Source organism: Phoca vitulina, unplaced genomic scaffold (genome assembly GCF_004348235.1).
Source record: "Phoca vitulina isolate PV1807 unplaced genomic scaffold, GSC_HSeal_1.0 scaffold79, whole genome shotgun sequence".
In the NCBI taxonomy this organism is placed as follows: Eukaryota; Metazoa; Chordata; class Mammalia; order Carnivora; family Phocidae; genus Phoca; species Phoca vitulina.
This window is the reverse complement of record NW_022589782.1, coordinates 2,537,437-2,548,213: the sequence shown is the minus strand read 5'-3', so window position 1 is coordinate 2,548,213 and position 10,777 is coordinate 2,537,437. Positions and strand designations below refer to the sequence as shown.

The 10,777-nt window shown below is 37.1% G+C and overlaps 1 protein-coding gene across 1 annotated transcript in view; it reads right to left on the bottom strand.

Moving 5' to 3' along the window:
• Positions 1-10,777, bottom strand: part of SDK1 (sidekick cell adhesion molecule 1) — an 860,571-nt gene that overhangs the window by 781,616 nt on the left and 68,178 nt on the right. The gene's annotated exons all lie outside the window — the stretch shown is intronic.

Sequence of the window (10,777 nt, the reverse complement as noted above, 5' to 3'; positions counted from 1 at the left end):
TGTTCTGAGCACAACTGAGGTAGGCTAGGCTGAGATATGATGTTTGGTAGGTGTATTAAATACACTTTTGACTTAATGATATTTTTAACTTACATGGTCTTATTGGGAAGTAACCCCACCATAAAGCAAGGAAGATCTGTACATTAAGTGTTGTCTGGTGGATTATTTTTAAGCACAGCAGAGAGAATTCTTTAACATAGTTTAGTCCAGTTTTCTTATTTAACTTTGCTTCATTTTATTTCATTTTGAGATATTTAAGCACAGCATAGTCAATCATATTTTGCCCTTATCCTTCAGGATATGTTTTTAATAAGGGCAAGGGTTAATGCCTTAGCTAGCAGGGCTATTTAAACAGTCTACTCCAGACTTATAAAGTCACTATGAATTCCCAGTGAAATGTAATTAACTGTATGTGATTTAATAAACGTGTGACTTTGATATACATGAAAAAAATACAGATCATCTAAATTTTTTTCAGCTGTTAAAGTATTAAATGACTAAAAATGTTCTTGCAAATGAAATATGAAGACTGTTAAATTTAACATTTATGATGTTTCTTTTATCAACATTTTTCGCAGAAAATTAATTTCTAGACTGATCGTAAGTACCGATGAAAAACAGCATTTCAAAAACAACCTTTTCATGTTCAACTTTCCAGACATAAACATAAGGCCTAAAATAAAGTCATATTATCCTGATTTGTCCACAGCCCTGGTTTTTTGCCTGCCTTACAAAATAATCTGAATCTTGGTAAAATGGACAGTGGTCTAAAATGTTGATTCGGAACCCAGTTCAACCATGAAATGTGTTACCTGGGAAAGTTGGTCAATCTCACTTAGATCTGGTTTCCCAGCTCCAACCTCAAGGAATCATGACAGGGACCACATGAGGTGCCCTATGGAAAGCACACTGCAAGCAGGCTGACACAATGGATGTGCCCAAGTACGTCAGACTGCTTCTATTCACCATTTGTATGGAATCCACTCTGAACAGTCCTTCACCCAAAAATGATAAACACGACCCCTGTGGCTATCATTCTCATGGTCTGTGTGCATTAATCTAGTTATTGTGGTTTCTGTTCATGACAGAGTGGAAGTATCATCATTTTAACAGGTCTAGGGGTTGCCCACCCCACTGGGCATTCAGAAAGACATTTTTGGGATGAACCATCAAGGAAACTACACACAGGGCACAACTAGTAAGAGCTAAACATTTTTTGAATTTTACACAGAGTAGAAACATAGAATATGGGTTAATAACAAGAAGTATGAAAATAACTTTTTCTGCATTATTGTGTTTTAATTTTTTGTAAGTTATGCTTATTTAAAAAAACAGGAGTCCTTGTCCATATATTTTATAAATCCAAATATGGACTAAGTTTATGTGCACTTTTATTCTAAATGCCATCAAGTTTCAAAATAATGCTAAAATGAAAGATATTCATTAAAACTTGTAAATAGTGACCCAGGATTAAGTAAGGTGCTGTAAGATAAGTAAAAAGGGATCTAATCTACTTAATAGTTGAGTTTTTCTATGCTGTCATATACATCACTTACACATCCAGCCTCTACTCAAAAAAGGTACCAATGACAAGAAAAGGTAACAAGTTAGAGAAACTGCCTGAGGAAAAGAAACTATAAATTGGGATAATGTGGAAAATTTTTAAAAAAACTAATGAGCCAATGGGACATGATCACCAGAAACACATTTACCTGACATTTAACATACCTTTCTATGCTTTGTTTTTCCTCAAGACAGAGCCTTTCTACTCCAACAAACTCTTCCCATATATAGCGTGTTCCTGCATCCGTGACATGACAAATTATTTCTTCAACCTGGTGTCTGCTCTGCTTTAGATTCTCACTCTTTCAAACTGTAGGCCTGAACTCATTTCTTTACTAGAAGCTGGGAATGACTGAATCTTTTTGAAAAGGAAAGAGAAAGGGAACGGGGAGGGTGAGGGAGTAAATTTCTCTAGATCACCAACAATCAGCAGTAACAAAGTCTCCTTTCTTTTCCTCAGAAACAGAAATGAGAAGGGGTGGTTAAATGCCAAACCTGTGCATGTGTGAGGGCCTAAAGTTGCCTCTGTTACCATTATTTAAATACAGAAGTAAAAATAATCTACTTCAACCTGTCTGGGCCTCAAATTCTCTTAAGCAGCTAGACCAAGGTCACATTATAGGCTCAGCTGGTCTTCCAGCTCTAGGTAAATAAAAAGAGGGGTCACAGACCGTGAACTAAAACCAGCATATAAATGTTCTATTTCTAATAAATCCACAGACTTCCTGGTCATGGCACACCCTCTTGCCACCAGCAGGAGTTTTTCCCCATTTAGCTCAGAGACTTACTTTCCTAATCCAACTTAGATGATCATTAACCTCCAGGGAAAAGAAAATTTTCAAAAATACTGGAGATCCCTGGAATACAGAAGTATCAAATACTTGGACATTAAGAAAAATACACCCAAATGATGACACTTTTTAGGTACCACCTTCAGCAGCGCAGGGATTTTTTTTTTTTTTTTTGGTTTTTAAATGACAATTTTTCAGCCTTCTGGTACTTTTATGTAACTATTAATTTATAAGGCGTTTGTAAGTATATTTCTTAATTTTTAGACATATGGGGATTTTCCTGTTCTCTTTTGATTATTGAGTCTTTGCATAATTCCACCATAGTTAGGGAACATACTCTACAGGATTTCAAACATTTGTTGAGACTTGCTTTACAGTCTATACATAACCAATGTCAAATGTTCCATATATGCTTGAAAAAAATGGGTTACACAGGAAGCGTAAGTAATGTTCTATGTATCTCTATTAGGTCAAAGTTGTTATTCAGGCTCTTTAAATCACCTACATCCTTCTGAATTTTCTGTCTGCTAGGTCTATCAATTATTCGGGGGGGGGGGTATTAAGTTCCCACAGGTGTGTGAATTTGGCTATTTTCCTGTCGATCTTGCTTATATAATTCACACCTATGTCACTGGGTACGTAAGTTTTTATAGCTGATGAACTGAACAGTTTACCATTGTGTAGAGATTTTCATCTCTACTAATGCCTTTTACCTTAATGTCTCTTTTGTCTCTTATCAATATAGTTACACCAGCTTTCTTTTGATTAGAATAACCCTGAAATATAATTTTCCATTTCTTTCTGTATCCTTTAGATATGCTTCTTGTATACCTAGCATCTCCTTGGATTTGGGTTATTTCACCCAATCTGACAAACTGTTTTTTAACTGAATCATCTAGTCTCCTTACATTTATTGTAATTACTAACACCTGAATTTATGTTGTTTTTCCTGCCTCTTCTCCTTTTTTTCTTTGTAGAAGACAATGGTGCTAACCATTTTTTTCTCATTTTCCCCCTTGTATTCCTTTTGAGTAATGACAATAAATTATTAGGTAAATAAAATGATTCATCAATTTTTATTCTTATATGCTTGTTTTCTCACTGAGATAGGGTAATGTTTAACTTCCCTAGTTAATAAATTCTCATGCTTTTCGCTGATAGCAAAGCACAGGACATAAAATCTTCATGAAATTTTGCTAAAACTACCATCTGGTTTTTAAGATTAACCAATCCATGAAAGTACAAGGCTACCCCATTAAAAATGATGGCAGCAGACTCTTAGAATAACTACCATTTAGGCAGTTACCAAGCAGCTTTCAAATTTGTTTTTATTCTTCTAGTTTTATCCACTGAAACTTAGGTATATTAGCACAAAATAGATATCTATGTATCGGACATTATTGATCCTTGCAGCAACCAGATGTTATTAATTGTGTTTACTCTATCATAATTCTCTTTTAACATCAAGCCCAAAATAAAAACCATCTGAAGCCAAATTCCTCAGAAACAAAACTTTTTTCACTTTTAATGGGGGAAAAACTGATTATTATAATTGTCTAATTTTTTAAAGTTTCAAGCCAACTTCCAGATGCATGATTAATTGTAATAAGTGAATAAACAGGTACAAAGTTTAGCATATGAAATGGAGCAAAATTGACATGTTTGGCAACTATAGAAGTAAAAGCTGAGGGCGCCTGGGTGGCTCAGTTGGTTAAGCGGCTGCCTTCGGCTCAGGTCATGATCCTGGAGTCCCTGGATCGAGTCCCACATCGGGCTCCCTGCTCGGCAGAGAGTCTGCTGCTCCCTCTGACTCTCCCCACTCTCATGTGCTCTCTCTCATTCTCTCTCTCTCAAATAAATAAAATCTTTAAAAAAAAAAAAAAAAGAAGTAAAAGCTGAGGGACGCCTGGGTGGCTCATCCAATTAAGTGTCTGCCTTCAGCTCAGGTCATGATCCCAGGACAAGTCCCAGATCAGGCTCCTTGCTTAACAGGGAGCCTGCTTCTCCCTCTGCCTGCCGCTCTCCCTGCTTGTGCTTTCTCTTTTTCTCTCCCTCTCTTTCTCTGAAAAATAAAAAAAAATATATTAAAAAAAAAAAGAAGTAAAAGCTGAGACATCACTAGGAAAAGGCTAGCTGGCCATAGCCAAATGCCACACATAGCAGCAGTCCAGGATAAGATCCTCAGTCTTACGGCCCAGAGATCTTTTCATGATTCTAGAGTTGATCAGACTCAGGAAAAACACCTCAAACAGGCCAAACTTAAAGGCAGTCAATTACATAAAGCAAAAGGACATTTTACCAATATTACTAGTCATTTACAAGAAAATGAAAAACTGTCAAAAAGACTGAACACTGAATACTTTTTACTAAGATTTTATTTGAGAGTGAGAGAGAGCACGGGGGGAGGGGCAGAGGGAGAGGGACAAGCAGACTCCCCACTAAGCACGGAACCCAACACGGGGCTTGATCCCAGGATCCCAAGATCATGACTTGAGCCAAAGTCAGATACTTAACTGACTGAGCAACCCAGGCGCCCCTGAACACCGAATACCTCCGATCACTGTAATCTGTCTTCATAGGTGAACTACAGTGGAGAACAAGTAATATCAAATGAGCACACAGTAGATTGGAATCCTGACAAAGGGAGTTATTTATTGGTTTTAGACATTTGTGGTATCATGTTGTATACATTCCACTATGAAAATATGCCTGCCCTAGGATACCATCTCCAATAAATCACTGTCTTCAACAGATAATGCTCAGACAGACACAAAAAATTTTTTTGAGCTGTCAAGTGACTTTTTCCACTGTGGCATATTCATCCTGTCATTGTTTTTAGATTATGTCATTTGCTGGTCGGGGGGGGGGGTGTCTCTCACTCTTTCACTTTGATCCATTATATACTAACTGACTCAAAATAAGTCATCCCTTCCAAACCAAACTTACTGTTACTGGGGCACCTCACCCATACACCACCAACAGCATGAACATTCATTATGGTACTTCATAAAAAGATGGCATAAACATGGGATATATAAAGGCCCCAAGTAGAACTTTATCCTCCTTTTACTACTTCATCAACAGTCCAACAATGCCCAAGAAGTAAACCCCTTAGATCTGCCAACCAGGAGCTATCTCAATGTACATGTGGCTCTGGCCCCAAAAGGGAGGTTTAACTCCACAGACTACTTGCCCATATTCCTAACTCTTAGTCCTCCATCTGCCTCCACATAGCTGGTCCCTATTAGAAAAACACCAGGGCAATTAACTCCTTTCTGGACATCCTAGTCACTCACCCTCAGGTCCAAGAGTCAAGGAGAAATCCATCTTATAAACCAGAGTTCTTCCCACCACTCTCTCCCCAGCCTATTCCACTCTCCAGCCTGAAGAGCTGGCCCCTTTTTCAGATGAGGGACTCCAAGAATGACTTTCCCATTAGGTAATAGTGAGCCATAGTCTAATAAGGGTAAGACCCTGCTCTTATCACAAAACCACAGTCCTCATAATGTCAAAGTCATACACCTACATACATGATGTTTTTCTTTAAAACTGCAACCATAGGGCAGCTGAAGGCAATGGAAGACTGAGGAAGAAGACAGCAAAAGCAAGAAGAAAAGAGGATATAGAAGGGAAATGAACAAAATGCCAAAACTAAAGTTCACTTCCAAGATACTGCTGCCTAGGTTGTAAAAAGGAGCAGGAGGAGCAAGCCAGCCACATAAACTCTCTGCTGACACATATAAAACTGTGAGGAGTACCTTCCAGAGATAGGACAGAACCTAACAACATAAGAAATAAGGTAAGGAGTGTCACAATATTTTATATGGTAAGTGGCTTATTACATCTGCAACTTAAAACTGGAACTCTACAGATAAACCTTCTGTAATGAATAATATAGCAAAGCTATCCTCTATTCAGTGTTTGCTACTATGTCCTAGACACAGTACTTGGTACTCTTTATCCCCTACTTCATTTGATCTGCTCCAAAAGTCATACTGATAAATAATAAAAATAGCTCACACTACTGAGTTGTTATGAATCAAGAGTTTAATTAAGCGTAAGGTCACATAGCTATCAAGTAGTGAAACCAGGAAATGAACCCAAGTTTTTGGGCATAACCCAAATGCACTAAGTGATTAACCCACTGTTCCATGTTGTCTCTGATGTAAGCATCATCCCCACTTCAGAGAGGAGAAAAATACAGAGAGGTTAATGGTCTCATAAAAGTACAGGGCTGAGCTGGGATTTGAACCTGCTTCATCTTCACTATTAAAATAACACCACTTCTCTCACCTAAATGTTACATGTTTACATTTTTTATGAAACAGGATTCTTTGACTTAAGCTCAATCTCCATTTGTTTTTCAAAGGTTCAAATCTACTTTCCAAAGGGAAAAAAAAATCCATAGTGTGTAAGTGACTAGATACTAAGCTACACTCTAATGCATAAATTATTCCCTGGGAATTAATAAGGTACTTAAGAAACTTGTATTAACTCTTTCAGGCCACAGGGGTATCATTCAGTGAACTGAATTCTTAATTTACTAAAATGGTACCCGAGAGGTTCAGAAGCACATAACTTCCTCTGAGGGCATGGGGAGAAAAAACTTGCAAAACCATTTAGGAATATAAACTAAATTCAGAACACAATTAAAAACCAAGCTATAGGGAAATACTGTTCTAGTGGATTAGCCCCTGGCCTCAAGAATTTGGCAGAAATGAAACTAAAGGGAAGTTGGAAGTATCTAGGTCTTCTGGATAGGAAACCACCTTGGAAGAGTATTTGGACCCAATGGTTAGGGTGTAGACTTGATTGATTCATCAGAAAGCAGAGAAAAATTTATTTTGCTCCTGCTTCATCAAGAACTTTTGGCAGAGACAGCAGGAGCAGTGGCTTTAGGAAAAGTCTCCAGGTTTCCAATTGGTACCACGCCCTTCCCATTCTCTCTTTGCTGATAGTTCTAACCTATCAGTCTGTCTTCCAAGAATACTCCTCCTCCTCACTGCCTTGTGGTGATAGTACATCAGTACTCACAAGTCTCATGCAATCTAAACCTCACTGTATGTACTGTATACTCAAGATAATGTAAACACTACTAATGCCAAATGAAATATGCTCTTTAACCTATAAAGCTATTGCTCCACATACTAGAAAATATCAGAAGATTTATGTCAACTGTTGTCAGTGGTACAAATTGCTGTAAGAAAAGCAAGAACATAAAAAAATCATTTCTGGTTTGTGCAAATGGAGAGGAATTTCTTGGAGCAAGTGGCATCTAAGCAGGGTCTCTAAGGGCAAGGAAAACTTTAAATAACAGGCTAACACCTAGATGCAGGAAAGAAAAGAAAAGAAAAAATTAACATGCTGAGCAAATGAACAGAAGTGAAGACATTAAATCTTTCAGGAAGCAGCAAGTAAGGAATCTCACTGCAGGCTCTGGTGTCTAAAGTAAAACTTTCTCCAATTTCCTTACTAAAGAAGAGCAAAAAATTCTCTCAGCTTCACTGATAACTTTTCCTATATGTCTCCCTGGCTTTCTTCTTACTGATTCTGATGTTTTTATCTCCTTTGATATTTTTGCCATATCGATTCAAATAAAGATACAACTAGCCATACTTATTATGGTATAATTGTTCTTTTCCAGCATTTTTTTTTTTTTTAGATTCCTTTTTCTTAAAATACTCTTACTTCAATAATATTGCTGTCCTTATAGGATCAATGCTTTAAAATCTCCTTATTGAATGACATGAGTACTGACATGAATACTCAAGAGGCCACATTCCACCTGGCCCTAGGAAGCCTAGTGTTTCACCTAACCATTAAGAGGGTTTATCTTCCAGAAATCCAGGCCTCTGGCATCCCTGAAGACCTACAAAAAATAATCTAGAAGTGCAACACTTCTTCCAATGGTGGTGGTGAGGGGGCAGCTGAGGGGTGGGGAATGAATCTTTAGATTTTACTAAGCTGAACAGTTTGGCTCCACTTTCCAGAATAAGATCCTATATTGTCCTACATAACCAAAAGCCTACTTAAGTGACCTTCCCAAAGCAACAGTTTGTCCTCAAAGGTGACCTCGGATTCAATCTCTAGAAACACAAGAAAACTTATACAAATTTTAAAAATAGTAATAGTAAGGTTAATTGGGTAATCAAAAACTTCCCAACAAACAGAAGTCCAGTACCAGATGGCTCTTCTGATGAATTCTACCAAACATTTAAAAAAAAGAACTAATCTTAATCTTTCTCAAACTCTTGCGAAAAAACGTAAGAAAAAGGAATACTGGCAAATTCTTTATGTTAAGGCCAGCATTACCCTGATACCAAAACCAGACAGACACTAAAAGAAAATAAAATTACGGGGCCAATATCCTTATTGAACATAGATGCAAAAATCCTAAGCAAAAATATTAGCAAAGCAAATTCCAACAATCCATTAGAAGGATCATACACCATGATCAAGGAGGATTTACTCCAGCAATGCAAGAATGGTTCAACATCCACAAATCAATGTCATACACACTAACAAAATATAGAATAAAAATCATAGGATCATCTCGATAGATGCAGAAAAATCATTTTACAAAATTCAACATTCATTTAGGATAAAAATTCTCACTAATGTGGGTACAGAGGGAATGTACCTCAACATAATCCATACAGGACAAGCCCACAGCTAACATTACACTCAGTGGTGAAAAACTGAAGGCTCTTCCTCTAAGGTCAGGAACAAGACAAGGATGCTCACTCTTGCCACTTTTATTCAACATAATATTGGAAGTCCTAGCCAGAGCAATTAAGCAAGAAAAAGAAATAAAAGGCATCCAAATCAGAAAGAAGTAAAACTGTCTCTATTTGCAGATGACATATTATATATAGAAAAACCTAAGACTCCACCAAAAAGTTTTAGAATAAATTCAGTAAAGTGGATACAAAAGTCTATATAAAAATCTGTGGTGTTTCTATACACTAATAACTAGCAAAAAGAGAAATTAAGAAAATAATCTCACTTACAATTGCTTGAAAAAGTATAAAATTCCTAGGAGTAAATCTAACCAAGAAAGTAAAAGACTGGTAGATTGTAAACTGTAAGACACTGATGAAAGAAACTGAACAAGACACAAATAACTGAAAAGATACTCCATGCTCAGAAATGGGACGAATATTGTTAAAATGTCCATACTACCCAAAGCAATCTATAAAAGTCAACGCAATCCGGGCGCCTGGGTGGCTCAGTTGGTTAAGCGACTGCCTTCGGCTCAGGTCATGATCCTGGAGTCCCTGGATCGAGTCCCACATCGGGCTCCCTGCTCGGCAGGGAGTCTGCTTCTCCCTCTGACCCTCCCCCCTCTCATGTGCTCTCTCTCTCATTCTGTCTCAAATAAATAAATAAAATCTTTAAAAAAAAAAAAAAAAAAAAAAAAAGTCAACGCAATCCCTATCAAAATTCCAGTCACATTTTTCATAGAAATAAAGAATGCTAAAATTTATATGGAACCAAAAAAGTCCCTGAATAGCCAAAGCAATCCTCAAAAAGAACAAAGCTGGAGGCATCACACTTGATTTCAAACTCTATTAAAAAGCTCTAGTAATCAGTACAATATGGTATCTGCATATAAACAGATGCATATAAAAAACATAAAAAAAATAAACAGATGCATAGATCAATGGAACAGAATAGAGAGCCCTGAAATAAACCCATGTATATATGGTCAATTCATTTACAACAAAGGAGCCAAGAATATACAGTGGAGAAAGGATAGCCTCTTCAACAAATGGTGCTGGGAAACCTGAACAGCCACATGTAGAAGAATGAAGTCAGACCACTTTCATATACCATTCACAGAAATAAACTCAATGGATTAAAGATTTGAACCTAAAACCTGAAACCATAAATCTCCTAGAAGAAAACATAGGTAGTAAGCTCCCTTAACATTGGTCTTGAAGGGGGGGGGGGGAATTAGAGGGGGAGATGAACCATGAGAGACTATGGACTCTGAAAAACAAACTGAGGGTTCTAGAGGGGAGGGCGGTGGGGGAATGGGTTAGCCTTGTGATGGGTATTAAAGAGGGCACGTTCTGCATGGAGCACTGGGTGGTATACATAAACAATGAATCATGGAACACTACATCAAAAACTAATCATGTAATGTATGGTGATTAACATAATAAAAAATAGGAACACACACACACACAAAAAAAAATTGGTCTTGGCAATGATATTTTCATTTCTCACCAAAGCAAAGGCAACAAAAGCAACAATTGAGACTACATCAAAGTAAAAAGCTTCTGCACAGCAAAGGAAAACCATCAACAAAATGAAATAACAATCTATGAAATAGGAGAACATATTTGTAAATCATATAGCTGTTAAGAGGTTAATATCCAAAACATAAAAAAAACTCCTACAACTCAACAGCAAAATAA